General features: G+C 32.3%; 1 protein-coding gene across 1 annotated transcript in view; it reads left to right on the top strand.

Annotated features, from left to right (window-relative positions):
- Nucleotides 1-21,070, top strand: part of LOC129806624 (neural-cadherin) — a 654,674-nt gene that overhangs the window by 94,821 nt on the left and 538,783 nt on the right. The window lies entirely within an intron of this gene.

Raw genomic sequence — 21,070 nt, 5'->3', positions numbered from 1 at the left:
GTCAATTCACTTTGGAGAATGTCTCTTTCTCCCTTTGATCGTGCATCATGGAATTTTATGCGATGAATTGCATTAACGATGATGATAGGAGGAATAATTCACTTTCAATTAAGGCATAATTGTGAACACTTTAGCACTGTAAGGGTGGGGTCATAAAGGGAAATTAGATCACTTTGCTAGGAAAGTTTATGTGGCTATATTGGTTATATTCTTCCAGTCACATGGAGTGTGATGGAGAGTACTAATAGTTGAGGCATTTTATGAATAACCAACTTTCAAATATGCATAAGAAAAAATTAACTTTGTGGAGGACATTTTGTGGGGTAAAACTCTCAAAAGGATATCACGAAAATTAATAATCCTTGCGGGAGGATATTTTATGAGAGATTTCTTTCTCTTTTGCCATATTTAGCACTCTTAGGAGGATCAACTTGTTTTCCAAGAATTCTTTGTGGAATATAATAGTTTGTTTTGTAGATGGAAATAACCCTACCCCAAAAAAAAGTGCTGAGAAATATTTTCCTTGCAAGATTCTTATGTTGTATTTTTATACTCCCTCTCGTGTTCTGTATTTCCTTCCAGCGACTTTTATTCTCAACTTCCTGTTCTTTTACGTCTCTCTGCTTTTCTCATATTGTCCAACAAAATACACTTTTCTGCACAGCTTCAGACTTGCCATACAAATATAGATAGCATTTCTGACAAATAGCCTCTGAAATTACACTGCTCGAATTCAAGCACAAATTTGTGGTTTTTATTGCCATATTTTCTGATATTTTTCAAGTAAGAAATTTTCAATTTTTTCCCGAGGTCCAATTTAATTCAAAAATTCACAGTTTTGCATTGAATTTAGCCTTGGAAAGTATTGAGTTACGTGTTGTAATAAAAACTACAATAATTATGGTAAAATGTGGTATATGTTGAACTGGAAATATCAGCCAGGGTACTACAATTATATTAAAATTTTCAATAAATACATAATAGTAAATGTTGTTTCTGGGCTTAATTTAACACAATATTTATAGATTTGCATTGAATTTAGCCTTGAAACGTATTGAGTTACGTGTTGTAATAAAAACTACAATATTATGGCAAAATGTGGTATTCGTTGAACTAGAAATATCAGCCAGGGTACGACAATTATATTAAAATTTTCAATAAATTCATAATAGTAAGTGTTGTTTCTGGGCTTAATTTAACACAAAATTTACAGATTTGCATTCAATTTAGCCTTGAAACTTATTAAGTTATGTGTTATAATAAAATATACAATAATTATGGTAAAATGTGATATTTGGAGAACTAGAAATATAAGCCAGAGCAAGACAGTTGTATTGAAATTTTCAATAAATACGTAATAGTAATGATAACAAGTTCCTTTTAGTTTGTTAAATATTTACCAAATTATTAATCTAATTAATTTAACGCATTTCAAATCATTTTCGAGCAGTGTACGAACTGTCCTTCAAAAATTGTGGAATATAATATTGTTGACTTTACAAGGAATTTAAATAGAGCTATTTTTGGATGCATACTGGTTTCTTACCGGTTAAATCGATTAATAATACATAGAAGCATTCCAAAATCGAACATTTTAGCATAAGTTACAAGCATACGGACAAACAAAAACTAAATTCGAGAAAGAAAATTTATCTACGGATACTATACCGATTAATTACCATTTACCAACCTCAAGGCCTATCCAATAAGTTCAAATTTAGCCGAATTGGTGGAACAATAGCTGTCTAGAGTGATTCTTTGAGTTTAAAAAAATACCAAAATGGCGATTTTTTAGACCGTAGGTATGTATGGACGAAATTCTCACCTGGACTATTCCTAAAATATATTCAAATATAAAAGAAATCATGTGAGCTCTTTTCAAAATAAACCAAAAAACCTAGGTTCAATTAAGCCTATAATAATAATAATCCTTCAGTCAACTTATATGGGGGTTCCCCGAAGTCCGATAGTTGGTATCTAACACCGTTTGATACCAAAAGATAAGTAATTTACGAGGACTTTAACGATTCATTATCAATTGAAATCGATGCAGACGAACTAGAAATTTCAAGAGCTTTCCATAAAAAAATCCAAATCAAACCAAATCGGCTGAAAAATAAGCCCCCAGGGTAGTTAAACGGGTTGAACATTAACCTTCAAACATTAAAGATGGCGATTTTTAGGACCTCTAAGTACAGTGTGGCCTCGATAGAGTCAACCTTCGATAGAATCAATCTCCTATAAAATCAACAACCATTTGTTACTCTACGGACTTAGGTAATGTCAACTTGAACTTTTGAATTTTGAATTTATCGGCTCATAATTTTGGACAGTATGATTATGATTAGTGCTTTCCTTGAGCTTTCCGGGATCTTTGTTTATCCAGGTATTTGTCCAACCTAGTTATCACAAAAGCTAAAACTTCACGAAATTTCGAGAGAAAAACACCTGTCCAAAATAAGGAGTATCGCCTCACTAGTGAATCTCTTTGAAAATTTCCCATTTTTAACACGAAAAATCTAATTCACAAGGCAAATCTCACTTCAGGTCAAATGTACAAATCACCATTAATGTAAATCAACACAATATTTAATTAATATTTAATAATATCACTCAAAAAAGGTGAAGAAACATTGTTAGTACTTCATCACAGCTAAATAAGACAGAAGTAAATAAAAAGTTCTGTCACATTTCTCGCAAGCAATTGCTCACACTGAATTTTCAACAAAGCAATTTTAACTCAAATCATATTCAAAATTTAACGTATTTAGTGTCAAAATCTTTCAAAATTTATTGGAATAAAATTCATTATTCATCAAATATTGGAATAAAAATCCATCATTTTAATCAATTTATTTTTAGTGTCCAATTTTATCCTCAAAGTGTCCAAAATAACAGATTGTACAAAATTATGAGCCCTTACCCTATAGTACAAACATAAAAAATACATATTTCTATCAAAATTTCTTATGTTTTTCGGACTCCAATACTGTCAACCGTTCCAATAGAATCAACAGACCTGTAGGGAAATTCAGTAACATTATGACAATGTTATATGAGAAATTTTCATAGTAAACTCTGGAGTAGTAAACTCGGGCATTTGATTCGCACTGTAAACGTAAACAACCCTGCGAAGCTCTCAGGAACTAATAAGATTCGGATTTTTATTTACTTCTTCCGAATTTACCACATAGAAATTTTTAAATTTGTCATATGACATTGTCATACTGCTGCAGATTTCCCCTACTGGAAATAATTAGTTGACTCTATCGAGGTCCCGCTGTATATATGAACGAAAAAAAATGTTACAGCCGCTTCCGAAATTAACAAAAAACATGATTTGAGGGAGGGATGAAACCCTGCGAGATAATGTTTTTTTGGGGGGGGGGGGGGGGGTCATTAAATTGATATTTTTTACCGTTTGAGCTGCGGGACGGTGACAAATTTGAAAAAAAAAATCGATTGTGCATATTGCTCTTTTAGTTCGTGTAGTAAAATGACAAAAATGTAGCTATCCGAATCGATCGTAAAATTTACCACGCCCAGTGTTTAATTTAACACGTTTCAGAATCATCACAAAAAAAATCCCATCTTGTAATGGAAAGCGTGGAAAATCCATTCGATTTCAGATACTCTAATATCACTTTCTTGCAAATTCCTTATGGTAAAATCAATAGGGCTCTTTCTAGAAATTACCCTAAATTTTTATGAGTGTAGAAAAGGGATCCCTATTCACTGCAAAATGACTGAGAGTGGGAAGTATAGAGGACTTTTTTCACGCCACTTTCCATTCTTTTTTTTTCTTGTGTAGCACTATAGAATCCCTTGCTATCCACTCTGCTAATCTTAGAGTCTGTTTTCCTCGTCGTTTTTTTTTTTTAATACTTGCTCTGGCTTCTCCTTCCGCCATGTGAAAAGACTGGCATGGATGATGAATTGAAAAGAAGTGTATAAAAGATAAAAGAATGCAAAGTGAAAAATCAGCTCCTTCAATGGGATGCTGGAGGTTTCTTCAACTTCTCAATTACATCCAGAATTTCCACAAAAAACCATACCAATGAGTTGTTTTATTTTCCTTCCTCCCAAATGAAAAAGAACTTACAAGCCCTGGAGATCAAGGAAGACAATGAGGGTCTGCTGAATATTATCCAAGTTAATAAATTGGTTGTACACAATGAAAGCGTAAATGATTTAAAAGCAAAATGCTTCTAAATAGGAGGTTTTTTTTGCTCCATTCGTCATTCTGGGATGAAGTTAGAGTGGCTGGAGAATGTTAATTGAATACGAAGACTTGTTAAAGAGTTTTCTATTAGAGTGTTTGTCTCTATGTTACTTTCCAGAAGCACTATTGACCGGATATTTGATTGAATTTTCGAAATTATAAGTTCATCTATCACAAATTGATCAATGCATTTTAAGTTGGATAATTTTTCATTCGTACCGCTTGGTAATTTTAGCGGAGTCAATTTCATTGGAAAAGGGGGATATCAATTTAATTTTCTTTCCTTTGTTGAAGAAGATTCTATAAATAATTTGAAGAGTATCGTAAATTACAGTTAGGATCAAAAAGAGTATTTTCAATTATTCTACCGTTTGAAGGGCTTTTTAAACGAGGATATTTCGGTTCGGAATCTCCTTTTCGAAATAGAAATACCCCTTCAGGCTATTTTCGGTCTAAATTTGCCTACCTCTCGGCACATAAAAATTCATAATAAGACGTCTTCTATACGGGAGGATTTCGAAATGCACCCCACTGTGCTATGCACCGATGAGTCTCGAAAAATCTCCCCTAGTGGTTAATTCCTGAGATAAATTTTCTCTACCCTCTGTTATAAATTCTCCAAGTGTGCTCTAACTAAAATAGTTAGTTAGGAAGACTTTCTATTTTATTTCCAAACGTTTCGAACGTTAATCACACATTATTTTACAATCAAAGAATTTGTAAAAGAGTAGTAAAGTTAACAATTTATTCCTGGTGATGAATACTTTATAAGGAAAAGGAGATGGGGCACCCATCCTCTATATCAAAACCGTCCTACCGCAGGGTTTTATGCTAATATTGTCGCTAAATTAAGAAAATGTCGTAAGTTTTAATTTTTCTATAAATAAACTTTATTCAAGGATAAACTTCAAACAAGGATGTCTATTTAACAATTGGACTGTATTCTAATGAAGATTAAACGATACATTCAGAAGAGTAATCGATATCGTGTCCCTATTTCACCTACTTTTCGACTTCTGATAACGTTGAAAATAGTTCACGAGAAAAACATCTCTCGAAAAACAAAAAAAAAAAAGATTTAAAATCGCTTGAAATGTCAAAATATTCGAACATAAACTAATGGAGCTTACGAAGAGGGAGATTTTAAGCGCCGAAAGATAGGCAAAAAATGCACCGGTCTAACACTCAGTGGGGGACTTTTGTGTCAAAATGGCGATTTCGAAATAAAATCCTCCCGTTTAGATGCTCCTTAAATGGAACCAAATAAATAGGATTAATAAAACATTAAGATGAAAAAAACATAGATCTACTTGATTTTAGTTAGTTGCAACATTTGCACCTAGCCTTACTTCATGGTGCATTTGGTACAACATTTTTACCTTCTCAAAATTTCATCAGGAGGAATAATACATTCTCATTATTTTTTTTAATCTGTATTTCTTTTAAGAAATTATTACTTTTAATACTTTTTAAAGAATTTTGAAACAAAATCTTTGTAGCCCACTACTTAGGTTAAACGTTTGTAAATTTTGTAATAAGATCGATATGAGAGAGACGGCAATAAAAAGAATGAATGAAAATGAATGAATTAGCGGCATTTTCTATATTAGCCGAGACACATTTGGGAGATTATAACAGGTGAAAATGAGATTTTATAACAAGAATCCGTAGGGGGATCTTCCCAAACTTAGTGGTTTCATAGCACATCTGGGTTTATTACGAAATGTTATCGTAAGATACAAACTAGTTTTTATCGTTAATTAGTTGGAACGTTTGTGCTTAATCCTACGTTTAACAACTTTTCGTTGAATTCTACCTTCTTCTCAACCTCTGATAGAAGGGTATAACATATAAATTTCGTATTTTTTTAATTTGTATTTCTGTTAAACAATAAATCCATCTCAGAACTTCACAGGGTTTCGTAACCATTTTCTGTTTTAGCCGAGACACACTTGGGGGATTATAACAGATACAAAGAAGATTTCATATTAAGAAAGAAACCAGTAGGGGGGTTTGCTAAAACCCGTTGGTTTCATATCACAGTAGAGTTCATTACGAAACACTATCACAGAAAACGAGAATGCTTCTATTTTTAATTACTTGCAACGTTTGCAATAAATCATGCTTTGAGGTGCATTTCGTAGAACATTACTTTACTTTATTCTTGAACTATCATCAAAATTATAAAACGGCTTTTTTTTATTTTTAAAAAATTGTGCTTCCTTTCACAACCTTGAAACATATGGAAAGAAAATTATCGAATTTTCTACTTTAGCTAAGACACACTTGTGGGAATATAACAGATGAAAAGGAGGTTTTATATCAAGAAAGGGATCAGGAATGGGGGTGTTTTCCCAAACTTAGTGGTTACATATCACAGCAGGGTACATTATGAAACACTATCACAGAAAACGAGAATGCTTTTATCGTTAATTACTTGCAACGTTTGCAATAAATCGTGCTTTGAGATGCATTTCGTATAACTCTACTTTACTTTATTATTAAACTCTCATCAAAATTATAAAACAGTTTTTTTTTTATTTTTGAACGTCAGAACCTATCATCGAATTTTCTATTTTAGTCAAGACACACTTGGAGGATTATAACAGAAAAAAATAGAATTTCTCTCAGGAAAGAACCAGTAAAGGAGGTTTTCCAAAACTCAGTGGTTTTGTGAAATAGTGGTGTATATTACAAATTAGCTCCAGTAAAACAAGCTTTTAGAAATAATAGGCTTCAGGGGTATTCTCTTTGGTTTCTAAAAGGATGAGGGCCCATGATAAATTTTGAAAGATTTTGTTTTGCTAATTTTTCCTTATTTATACTAAGAAGTATTTTGTTATTCAGTTAATAAATTGAATTATTTGCCTCTGAAGCATTTTAGAACAAAACAATTGGTTAAAGGGCAACTCAATGGGAAATTTAAGTCAAAATCTTGCATTTTGCAGCAAATACCCAGCAATTTAATATAACCAACATTATAATGAGTTTGTTTTGCAAAACTCTAACGTTGGCCATCTAAACCGAATTTTCCCGTTAGACGGAAATTATTAATGTATTTCCGACAAAGGTCAATTTTCCCGCCAAAAACTTGGTTAAGACTTCAATTGAAATCACAAAGCAGAAAATGGAATTAACACTGCAATAATTTTGAATGTAAATTGGGAAGCAGCATGAAAAGAGTTCCGCATCACTCTGGACTGATGCTATATGCATGAGAGAATAAACATTAAATTGAAAATTGTGCGACTGTCGCACAATTTATGCTAATGCTGGACAATGAATATAAGACCATTGAACTGCAGCATAACATTACAATTGCGATAACACGAGCAGTGTGGCCGCTAAATCGAAAATGTTGGACCTCATGTATTTATTCTTGGTGTAATGCTGACGAGGCAATTGATGCTGGTGGGCGTGAGAAATTCTCGATCTGCATGTCATTAATTGCGAAATTACTAAATAGCCATATGAGAGAAGTCCTCTTGACTTTCCATCAACAATTTTGTCTCAGAAAATATGCAATGGGGGCTTCTTCAAGTGCTAGTTACGATTGAGAAGAAGCTCAGAACTTCAAGCATGAGTTTGCGGGTAGAGAAAAAAAATTGTATAACATTTCTGACAATGATGACATGCAGAAGAGAAGGCTATCTTGTACCCAGCAATTCCCCGACCAAATGTCCCGCCGTCAATTTCAATAAAGACGTCGCCTAGATTGGAAATTGTGGGCCACTTACACTTAGGAAAAGAAGTTCTGGAAGGTGGGTTTAAAATAGGTGCAAAAATTATATTTGAATAGGGTTCAGATTTACACTAGAAAAGAAAGATTGATACCTTCCACTGAGAAAACTAACGATTAACTTTTTCTACTCGTAACTTTAACAGTTTTAAGGTGTAGAAATATAACAACCTTTTTTAATGTTAATTTTACATCCTTTTAAGTGTAAAATTAACATGAAAAAGGGTAACTTTAACCCATAATATACCTAAAATGCATAATATTTACACCGATTTCGGATCAATAATGCAGGGTAAAATAAACATTTCCGGAATATTATTTTAACTTTTTCGGATTTCTCTCAGTGCTAAACTTAAAGTCCTTCTTCCTGAAAAAAATCCCAAAATGTAAAAGTAACACTTCGGTAATAATTGGATGAAGAACTGGCATGATGTGTATTGATAGGGGACTCTCCGTTGATGGCCAGTAGTGGATTTGAAGTCTCTTCACAAAGAAAAACACTTCTTCAATCTTTCCCAAAAGATTGAAAAGATTGGGAAATATTGAAGAAGTGTTTTTCTTTGTGAAGTGACTTCAAATCCACTGGCCACCACCGGAGAATCCCCTATCAACACATCGGTAATATTAATTTTACCCTCATAATAAAGATTAAAAACGGTGTAATTATTGCACTTTTAAATGTATTAGGAATTAAAGTTATCCTGATTGATATAAAGATAGATAGAACTAATTGAATGACACCAAAGTTATATAAATTTTAACTTGCAGTAGCATACAAGAAAATTTGGAAAAAATACCCCTAAGAAGGTGTAATATTAACACCAAAAAATATTGATATCTTTTTGCACTCAAATGTGTAATCGTGTTAGAATAAAATCGACCAAGGATTTGGAAAATTAGATTTAGGGACCTACCGCTCTTTAAGGATTCAAAATACGGGAGAGACCTTAGTCGAAGAACTGCTTCATCTTACAATCGTTATCACCAAAAAGGTTAATTATACCCCCTTTTCTCACGGATTCGAAAATGTAGCATTTAAGTGTAAAATCAACACTTTGAATAAGTGTAACTTTAACCCCTTTAGAGTTTCGAAATAGGCGTAAAAATTATATTTCGAAGCAAACATTTAAACTTCTTCCAATGAAACACATTCTGTGATACCTCTAGTCTGAACGAGGGTACTTTCAACACCCGTTAAGGGTTAAAATGGGCAAAAAACTCCATATTGCTAACTAACTTATTGCTAACCTATTGCTATTAACTATTGATAACTTATTGCTAACTGAATTAAAAATTGTAAACTGAACAATGAATGTTTAAATTGGTAATAAAAGTCCGGTACATCAAAATAAATAAATAATATTAAAATTGAATGTGTAAAATTTTGTTCAAAAAGCAAGTTTAACTGCAAGGAAATTGAAATCAATGAGCAATTTTAATGTGCTAATATTATCAATTCAGATTAATAAATTAATGACCAATTAGTTTTAAAATATTTTAACATATTTAAACGTGTTTAAGTCGTTTAAAAGTGTATCAAATAATTCTTTTTATTGCTATTTTAGTAGAAATATGTCATTTTGACTATGTTTTAATATAGAATAACACATACAATGAGAGAAATCCGAAAAAGTTCCCAATAAGCAAAACTTGGCCAAATCGACGAAATTAAATCGAAATCTATGAGTCTGTCGAGCGTATTTCGACAATATTTTGTCAAATTTTCGAATTAGTCAGAAAATGCTCTTTGGGTTAAAATAACATTCCGGAAATGTTAATTTTACCCTGCAGTATTGATCCAAAATCGGTGTAAATATAACCCTTTTTAGGTGTATTAAGGGTTAAAGTCACCCTTTTCACGTTAATTTTACCCATAAAAAGTTATAAAATTAACATTAAAAAATGTTGATATATTTTTACACATAAAAAGTGTTAGTTCTGAGGAAAAAAAAGTTTATCACGCACTCTTTATTTTCTCAGTGTAGAGACAATTTGTGGAAATTGATTTGAATTTGAATTAGAAAAATCTTATAATGATAATAATTTATTCGAAAATATTTTTTCTAATTTTTTTAACCACTCAAATAATTTTTTCTAATGGACAAATTAAATAAACTGTAAAACTACTAATTTATTGGAAGGCTTTTGCAACAGAATTTATGCTTTTTTGGCTATAAAGAAGGTACAAATAATGGCAACTACTTTAATTTCCGAGGGCCAAATGGGCCATTTTAGAGACCGGAGATAAAGGGGTTCTCCCCATATGATCATCCTCGAGAAAACTAGGGTAGATCTTTAGAGTTTTCGCTTCAAAAACGTCCAAACTAACTGTAAACACACGAGCGAATATTTCATTCTCTTACAGCAGCAATTGTAGGGGGAATGAAGCACCTTTGAAATATGTCATCTTTGAAATTATGCTCTTTATTCCTATTTGTAAATGAAACTGGAATTTATTAGAATAAAATTTAGCTCAACAAATAAATTGCGAAGCTAAATTATATCATGATAAGTCTCAATTCCGTTTAAAATAGCAGAAAAAAATTTCAAAGCTGCCCCACTTTTAAGGTGCCCTACTTCCCCTTATATGCGTTACTAGCAAGAATTATAACATAAAAGCGAAAAATTGCTTTCTTGCAGAAAATCGCATATAAAAACGCAATGGTATCTTTGAATACTTTTTCAACAAAAGTTTTCCCTTTCTGAAAGTCCATAAATATTCCGTGGATTTTTTTTAGTACCTGATTTATTATTTTAAGCTCTGTTCTAAAATTCAATTTCTTTTCGAAATAACTTCGAAAGGCCTCTCAAACTTTGACGGCTTTGTCAGAAAGTGTTTACACTTAAATTACCGTTTGATGTAGTTTTTCCAAACAGGGCTAGAAATTTGTGTAAAAATAACCCTTCTCTTTGTGGATATTTCACACACGAATTTTTCTCAGTGCATTGAAGTTTCCTCCAAAGACCATCTACATCCCATTCTGCCACATTTTCTCATCTATTTTCCGAGTCTTCTCGAAATGACAAGTCCTGGACGTCACAGAGACTGCTAAATGACTCTTCATAATATGAAGTGGTGAAGGGCCAAGGGATACCACCCAAATACTCCCTGTGACACTGAGACATGAACACGTTTCAGTCCATCTCTGGGAATATCAACCTCAGCTGGATGATATTGCACTATTTTCAATGTGAAGACATAAATCCTCATGCGAGTTGGTCAGATTCGACCTATTTTTCACACCATACCACTATTTTATCTTTACAACTTGATAGTATAACGTCAAATTGAAAAAGGTAATTCCTCTAGCACGATTTCACTATAATTATCTATGAATTATTACGTGCAGAACTTCCTAAATAATGTTAATTACGTCACAGTAATTATGCTAATTACTATCTGTGAGAGGGATAATTTTGGAAAATTTATAATTGCAGATGGTAATAAGAAAGCCATTTAATTTCTTGCACATTTGGAAGTTTTTACTGTTGAATGATCATTTAGCGCCTGTTTCAAAATTTACGTGGTGATAATAAAATTTAAATAAAAAATATTTATAATGGGGATGTAATAAAAATATTTCTATTATTCTCTGGGCGTGACAGATGTCATTGCGGTGACAGCTGTCTCTCAAATAGTCACTTTTTGAAAGTACAGTTGAAACAAATGGAAAAAGTTTAAAATTGCACGACAGAAAAAGTTTTGAAAGAAATGTCGACAATTGATGCATTATAAAAATAGTGCAGAAATAAATATTGACATTGCAATTAAACATTGATCAACATTGATGAACTAAATTAAAAAAATATGATATATTTTTATCGGTTACGTTATGGTAAAACCTTTATACAAATATTTTAAATTCAAAAAATAAAATCAATTCGAATCTTAAAAATATAAAATAAAAATTTTAAATTAACAATTTTAGCTGTACCTTTTTCTGTTTCAGGTTTTTGAAAAAAAGCTAAACTTTATTTATGAATCATTGTTGAGTTACGTTGTATTGAGATTGAAATATTAAAATTGCTTTTCACGCTTTAACTCCATCTGTTAGGAAGAATGAATGACCTGGTATCTAATAGGGGAGTGTGGGGGCATTTCACTCACTATAACTTAATATTTAAGATTTTTCGCTTTTTTTTGCCAAATAATTTATGAAGTGTCAAAATAATATTTGCAAAACCTTTTCTTCAAAATGTTGTATTTTAAAGAAGGTTTTTGAGAGATGTTTACTTATGAAAAATTGTCAAAATGTCCCCAATAATGCTATAAAGGATGCTAAATTTCCATAAATCCTAACAAGTTGCAGAAATTTTCGTCTAAATGGAATATTTTCACATATTTTTCAACGATTTCCTAGCACAAATGCAAAAAAAAATTGCTTCAAAATGTTTTATTTTGACAAAAAATGTTTCAAAATGTGTGGAAACCATCATGAATTTTACACATTATGAAGAATTTTCGTCAATATTTGGATTATTGAAGCAAAGTTTTTATTGACCTCTACACTCTAGAGAAATTTGAACATATTGAATCAAATTGGGCACATTTCTGTAGATAAAACTGTCAAATATTGACATAAATTTCTGTAGTGTGTATAAGCCATATAATTGTGAAGGAGCAATTGTCAAAATTTTCCTCAATAATGCCAAATATTGACATTACTGGAATTTAGAAGTCGTAAAACACTTTGTAACGAATATTCGTACAAATGAAGTAGTTTAATACAATTCACTAGCACAACTTAGAAAAAAATATATGCTTCAAAATGATCTATTTTGACAAAAATGCCTTACTGGCGCATATTTAAGAAAACTGCTTACGATTGTGTAGAAAAAACTGTCAAAATTTCTCCAATAATTCCAAACATTGAAATAATTTTTTTCTAGTTTGAAGACGCCATTAGATATTGTGAGAAATTTCAGGAAAACTTTAGTATTTTGCTGCATTTTGAGATGATTTACATGAAAATGTTCAAAATAATTACTTCAAAATACCCTTTTTGACAAAATTTATGACTATATGTAGAGACTTAACATAAGATATCAACTTTAACCAAATTATTTTGGAAAAAATATGAAATAGTGTTCTTAAACTGAATTAAATCCCCTGAGTCCGAATTCCTTATCCATTTTTTGGACTATTAGATGAGTTTCTGCTCTAGTAATCTTCCTTTATTAAAAAAATCCAATTGATATTAATGTGGCAAAAATCTGCACCAATAATCTTGTAATGAACATTTATTTGACGTATTCATCCTCCAGTTCGCCTTTTCCGCCTTCTTACTCGAGACTAAAAAAAGGCAGAGACCTTTGTTGCCAAAAATATCTTTTGAAAAATAACTTGGGAAACCAATAAACCCAAAGGCGGGATTTGGGCATAATTTATGCTCTGCAATTTTACTTTATTTATTTAAAATTGTAGAACTATTTGTTTATATGAAATTTATTTATTTATTTGAAATTTTCCCGGTCTAAGCCTTTATTGATATCAAAGAACGGTCGAAATCTGTAACTTGAGAAACACCTCAATAGGTAATCAAGGTATTTATCTTATTCAGAAGGATAGTAGTTAATTACAAAACCTTCCTGAAATTGGTTAATGTTACAATACGGGTCATTTAGTGTTGTTCAAATGTACTAAACTGTACTAAAACGTTCACGAAAGCTTCTGAACATAGTGCATTAGCAATAACTTGCAATCTACCAAAACAAACAAAATTTTAATATGCATGTATACTAAAAACTTTAGTACACATTAAACAACTCTATAGAGATTACAAAGCAAGATTGTGAAACATAATTGGACACTTAGTCAATTTAGCAAGGAATTACTTAATTTTTCACGAAACTGCTAGAGCTGTCTGCTGAACAATTTTCTAGTACTCAAAAGTTATCGTAATACCTTCTTTTACTATTTCCATTGTAAAATTCTATCTTTTTCTCAAATTGTATCATTCAAGATTCTATTTTCCAAAATAAATGAATGGATTTTATTGCAAAGGTAGAGAAATATTACTCATTTGTACTAAAAAAATATTATGCATTTGAAAGAAGAAAATGATATGGGTTAAGAGATATATCGCTTGCTCTATGATGCAAATGTCTCAATTTAATACAGTTTCTCAGAAAAAAGGCATAATTTGTTAAATTAAAATTAGCCTGAGTCAATTTTAATAATAGTCTGTGTTTTAGTACAGATTTTATTTGTTTTTATTAAAGTCTACTGATATTTCAGACAGTAAGTTAGTAAGACAGAATTGAAATTAAAGACAATTTGACAGTTAATGATTTACCTGGGTCATTTATAGTAATAGTTCGTTTTTTTAGTACAGATTTTATTTGTTTTTAATATGGAAGTCTACTGATATTTTAGACAGTAAGTTAGTGAGACAGAATTGAAAATCAAGGCAATTTGCCAATTAATGATTAGCCTGGGTCATTTATAGTAATAGTTCGTTTTTTTTAGTACAGATTTTATTTGTTTTTAATATGAAAGTCTACTGATATTTTATACAGTAAGTTAGTAAGACAGAATTGAAAATAAAAACAATTTGGCAATTAGTTATTAGCCTGGGTCATTTATAGTAATAGTTCGTTTTTTTAGTACAGATTTTATTTGTTTTTAATATGAAAGTCTACTGATATATTAGACAGTAATTTAGTAAGACAGAATTGAAAATCAAGGCAATTTTGCAATTAATGATTAGCCTGGGTCATTTATAGTAATAGTTCGTTTTTTTTAGTACAGATTTTATTTGTTTTAATATGAAAGTCTACGGATATTTTGGGCAGTAAGTTAGAAAGACAGAATTGAAAATCAAGGCAATTTGGCAATGAATGATTTAGTTTTCATTGAAGTGCTCGGGGTGTGTTCTAAAAAAAAATGTAGTACTAAAATATTATCTTAGAATCTTCAACAAGTGTCGCTGCACAATTGTTCTTCGTCTTCAATTTTTATGAGTCAAGACTCGGCTTTCTAAAGTGAATCAATAGATTTTAGTGAAATGTGAAATAAACTTTACTTATTTGTACTAGAAAAGTTTAGTACTTAAAAGAAGGGACTGCAAGACAGTTCCGTTTTGAAAGCGTATAGAGCGGTAAATTTTCTTAAAGATAGTGCTAATATTAGAAATCATTTAGGTCTTCTAATTTTACACTGATTGTAGCTTAGATCCCATTTCTGATCTCTAGACCGAATTCGACAGACTGAATATTTAGAACACTGATTGGTACAGTTGGTTTAGAAAAGATTTCATAAGGACAGGCTGTCTCCTTCAAAGTCCTCTAGGCTCAACAGTTTTAGTACAATATTTTTCTTCCACTCGTATAAAATATCTTTTTCACAGTATTTCGTACTTAAAACTGCTTCACTCTCCCCTATTAGGTTTCAGTCAACACTGAAAATTCAATTATTTCAGATGATGCATTCCCTGTCCATCAAATTCATATCACCGGTCTTCCATAGATAATTCCGGCTAACGAGAAATCGGCCTAACATGCAATATTCAGTATGAAATTGATTCAAATCAATTGGTACAGCCTTCAATCATCAAAGTTTACGAAGTGTCTCTTGTGGCCAATTTCACGGTCAAGAACTGTGTTAAAGCAAATAATTGTGTTCACGCTCTATTGTCGGGCAGTGTAGGCTTTCGTCATGTGGGTGCGTGCGAACATTTTACGAATAATCTATCTGACCGTAGTCAATTAAAACAGGACCCTCTCACCATGACAGTCGGGGTCCCGGAATGTTTGTGGGATTAAAGAGTCATTTTCGAGAGGCCGGCTTCATTTCATTTCTCACACGCAAAGTATCAGTCCATGGTGGTCAAGGAGACAGAGGAGTGGAAGTTCTGGAATGAAATGGTATCTTGATATATCAGCGGTGCTGAATTGAAAATGATGATGATGTGGTTTCAATTTTGCTATTAATTGAAGAAGCGAATGTTGTGTTCCTTTTCATTTTGTATCATCTCATTGTATCACCCATTGCATCCGATGGGAGAATCTTTTGAAAAATGGGTAAGACACAGGATGTTTACTGGTATGATTGCCTCTAAATTACTCCCAGGCCATAGTACCAACCAATTGATGAGTTGATTTTCCCTCGCAACGCTCTTTTTTTTGTGTCCATTTCTACATCAGAATTCCTATTCATTTTTGTTCACTGGCGCACATTAATTCTCCATGGTGTTCCGTTTTGAAATTTATAAGTTCTTAATGCTGAAATTGACGCCAATTAATGTAAACACAATGGTGGTGAAGATGGTTGGTGAGGAGCAAATGAGAATATTGTGTTCAGCAATCCAAGTGGATTGATGTAAAAACATGGAATTCTCATTGAGTTCTTGTAGCCCAAATTGTATCTCCTTCCAATAGAAGGGTGTGAATTGTGAATCTCTTGGTGAAGTGCAAAAGAATGAATATTGAAGGAGTGTTTGGGAATTTATACATTTTCTACGCTTTTCATAAAGGTTTTATTGGAATTTCCAGGGGGTTTGCAAGTTCAGAAAACAATGCACAATTGTACAGGGTGGTGGGTCTGTACTAAATTGTACTAAATTCATTTTTTAGTACACTTTATACTAAACGCAATACTACAATTACTAGGGTAAAGTGGTGCAAGTTGGACAGGACTTTTTTCTTGATAAATTTAGTACTTCATTTATTCATTCATTCATTTTCAACCGCTTATCCCTATTGGGGTCGCGGGCCCATGACATCCAATCTAGCAGCCCACGCCTGTCGGTCCTCCGCCACTTCAGGAAGATGTTCGAGTTCGATCCCGAGGCGTTCCAAGGCAAGATTCTGAATTTGATTCAGCCACCTTGTCCTAGGTCTGCCTCGAGGCCGAGGTCTCCTCACAATGGCTTGCATAGCTTTTCTGGGGAATCTTTCTTCATTCATGCGTTGAACATGTCCATACTTCATTTATATTTGTATTTTTTAATGCTTTAGTTTTATAATTTGATTCCTTTTGCTTAAAAAAATTAGTACTGTATTTATCAGGAAAAAATCCCTGACCAACTTGTACCGGCGAATTGTCCAACTTGTAACACTATGTACATCTTATATCACTTTATCCTACACTGTGAGAAATCCGAAAAAGTTAAAACAACATTCCGGAAATGTTAATTTTACCCTGCAGTATTGATCCGAAAACGGTGTAAATATTACCCTTTTTACGTGTATTATGGGTTAAAATTACCCTTCTTTCATGTTGATTTTACCCTTAAAAAGTGTAAAATTAACATGAAAAAAATGTTGATATATTTTTACACCCAAAAAGTGTTAAAGTTATGACGAAAAAAAGTTAATCGCAGCCTCTTTTTTTCTCAGTGCTAAAAGTCTTTAAAAAGTTTATTTTTTATAAATATTATTTCCTATTTTCTTAACATCTGCTACACGGATCTGAAGATATTGACCAATGACCAGAAAGATTTGTGTTCATTAAAAAACCTTTCTAAAATTATTCGATGTAACAATACGGATCGTTAAATAATCAAGTGTACTAAAGTGTACTAAAACGCTCAAGAACCCTTTTGAACACAATACAATCAGAATAAGTTAGCAATCAACTTACAAATTATAGAAGGAAGAATGAAAATAACTAATACATATTATTACACATGTGTACTAAAGTTGTAGACCAATAGATTATATGGAGATTGCAAAGTAAATTTTTTATGACAGAATTGGACACCAAGGCAATTTGTCAAAGATTGACTTAATTTTTCAATGAGCTGCTCTAGCTGTGTGCTAAAAATATTTTTTTGTACTAAAATTTTATCTCAACGTCTTTTTTTTTACTATTTCTATTACAAAATTCCGTCGTTTTCCAAAGTTATGTCATTCAAGATTTAATTGTTCAAAGTAAATGAATAGATATTTAATAAAAGGGGAAGAAGAATACTTTGTACTAAAAAAAAGTGTTTCCCACTTGAAATATGGAGACACAATGGGCTATTTGATATAGCGATTGTTTTATGATGCGAATATCTCCATTTGAGACAATTTTCCCAATGGAACACCTAATTTGTTATATTAATTTCAGTCTGAGTCACTTATAGTAATCCTCAATTTTTAGTACTAATTTTGTTTGTTACAATGTAACTTATATTACACATTTATATTTGTCTTTCTCTGAGTTTCTACATTTACAATATTGCAAAATATATCTACAGTCCAGTGACACTTTAGCATTAATACCTTTCTGTCATATTTTTAGTACAAAATATTTTTCAACATTTTGATTCAGGATCTTGGATATATGATTTTCTTGAATTAAATCCGTATAGATTTATTTAAAAAAAAGGATGATTCTGGTAGAACACTTCTTGGTTTTATCATTTTAAAATTCTGTTCAATTAATGCATAGTCAAATACCTTTTAGTACAAAATTTATACAACATTTTCTATGAGTTATCAGGATCTGTCTATAATGATTATATTATTACTGGATCTCTAATAATGAAAAACGAGAGTGAGATACTTGTTTTCAGAAAAACTTTCATTGTTGGTTGGTCTAAAATAGTACTAAAATGATCTTTGAGTAGTATATAGGCTGACTTAGTAAAATGAAAGATGAAAGCAGAACACCAATAGCCCTTCCGGAAGCATCAGTGAGAAAGGTATCAATTAGGAGTGATACTCTTCAGTTCTAAGGTATCATGTAACAGTGAACACTGACCTTGTCAGTGACGCTTCCAGAAGGGATGTTTTTGTCCTGTTTTCGTCCTCTAGCTCACATCGGTTAGAGGTTTATGCAGAGTCCATAGGAATTTATTTAGCAAGTCTATCTTATAAGCAATTAATTTCAAAGTACTAAATTTGTACTAAAATTTAGTACTTTGTATTTATACAGTGTAATTCTAGAAAATTTGGTATATTGGTATATTGTCCACAGAAAATACTTTGCCGGCCTTGAATGTTAATTGGCCAAATTTTTCTTGTACTAAATTTTCCTACTGCCGTTGCTTTCATAGTTTCGTGTTCTAAACTGTACAATGGCAATGAATTATCAATATTTAGTTTATGAAATGCTTTTGTTGCTTTTATTGCATAATGGTCTAATTTAGTACTAAAGTCAATTCAAAAAAAATTATCCCAATATTGGATTTATTAACCCCTTGACACTTCTTCTTCATGGTATCATCTTTCTTGAGAGAAAAAAATGCTATCCACCTTTTCGTGAAAGAGTCGTGAGTGTATTTTGCGATATTCCTCACCTCAAACTTCTTTTCCTCCATCCATCCGTGTACTCCTTCTCCGGATGGAACGTGCAGAGTCAACAATTGAGCTCTCTAAGGTGCATCACTATTGGGAGCTTCACTGAGATTTTGCCAAATGTAGCGCACATAGGGGACGTCGGTGAAAGGTGTGGGAGGGAGCGGAAGATGCTGCTGATCTCTTGGAGTGATCTTGCGCTGAAGATTCCAAGAGTCGTGGGTCGTGGTTTGTGCGACCTTCACGTTTTGCCAATCTCCAGAAGATGAAAACTGCATGGATGCGAGAAATAGTGGAAAACATACATTGGGAATGTGATATGAGCAAAGTAATTGTATTCCTCAACTTGACTCACTTCTCTCCGAAATCCAAAGAAGAGCCTCTCGACTTCCCATTTAATTTGTGAAGGCATCATCAGACAAAAGCCCTGAAAACCACGAATGATACCGTAGAGAGTGTGAAAGACAAGGAGGCAATTGTTATTTTGTTCGCATTTTATACGGTTTCACAGTTTCTATTGCCACGAAGATGAGCCGAGTTTTGTGCAAAGCATAAGATTAAGAGAATTCTCTTGGCAATTCTTTTTTGCAATTAAGCATCGAGTGGCTATTTTCCTATTTCGTGATTCTTTGACTGGTGTATGCCATAAGGATTTAAAGTTGGATTAATTGATTCCACCGAGAATTTTAACTGCTTTTGGGGAATTTTCGTCTGTCAGACAAAATCAATAAGTTCTGGGCAGAGAGCGGAAAACCAAGAGGGAAGATTTTGCGATGGGGATAAAAGTACTTTTATTTGTTGTACAAAGTTGATACCCAAGTAGCATAAACTAGTCTTCATGATGTAAATTTTTGTAACTCTAGTGCAATGACTTTACGCGTATTTGAGGAATTTGAAAATCAAACAAACTTTACACCAATTTTTATTGCTGTCGAACTAGTAAAATTTTAGTAATTTTCCTGACTTATGCATAAAGTCACTTTCATTACATCTTTATGACTTTATGTCGTGCTCCTTGACAAGGAATGCTATATGTACACATTCTCTGAGCTGTTTTTGTCAGTCAACTGCTTTTGTCAATATCCACTTCCCTTGTGGCCATCGCCGTCTTAGCGTTGTTGACCTACATCCAAACCAAACGATTTAAAACTCCTTGAAAAGTTGTATAAACCATAGCAATGAACGTTCTACAAAGGTTTTTCAGGCATATTTAGTTGTTTAATTTTTGGGAAAGGTCCTCTGAATCAAGATACAAAGGCCAGGCTGTGACAGCCGTTTTGGCATAAAGGGAAAAGGAAAACTAGGTTATTTTATAAGCTAATAAGGAAAAAACATTTTGAAAACTTGGATATACAAAAGCGCAGTACAAACGATAATTCATTCAAGGTGCGATTACGCTAATTATGGTAAGAGATCGGCGCGATCTGCCAATAGCTGTGACCGATCGGCACGATCAGAAACCTGAGATCTACGGTTTCAAGCGTCACACATGCTTGTTTACCTTGCATTACGCCTAAAAACCTGGTAAAAATCACTCGATTCTGGAAGCAAGACTAAAATACTACCAGATACTACCAGGCTGGTTCAACTGCAGTCTTTTTTCTCTCTCTTTTGATTTGTTTTTATTTAACTTCAGTCTCTTTTATCTTTTCTTGTATTTCCTCTGTATTTTGTTATATTACTTTTTTTCTTTCTTCTCCTTCAATCAAACAATGTAAGAGGGATGGATCCTATCTGTTTTGATTAATAAAATATACTTGAATATATATACTTAAAAATCAGCTCTGAATAGTAATTTTAATTTTACAAATACATTAGGAACAATACGGCATAAAACTTAACGATAAATTACACTTTACTTATTGCTATAAAAGATAATTAAA

Source organism: Phlebotomus papatasi, chromosome 3, assembly GCF_024763615.1.
Source record: "Phlebotomus papatasi isolate M1 chromosome 3, Ppap_2.1, whole genome shotgun sequence".
In the NCBI taxonomy this organism is placed as follows: domain Eukaryota; kingdom Metazoa; phylum Arthropoda; class Insecta; order Diptera; family Psychodidae; genus Phlebotomus; species Phlebotomus papatasi.
Note: the sequence above shows the minus strand (reverse complement) of the source record. Positions and strands in the feature narration are given on the sequence as shown.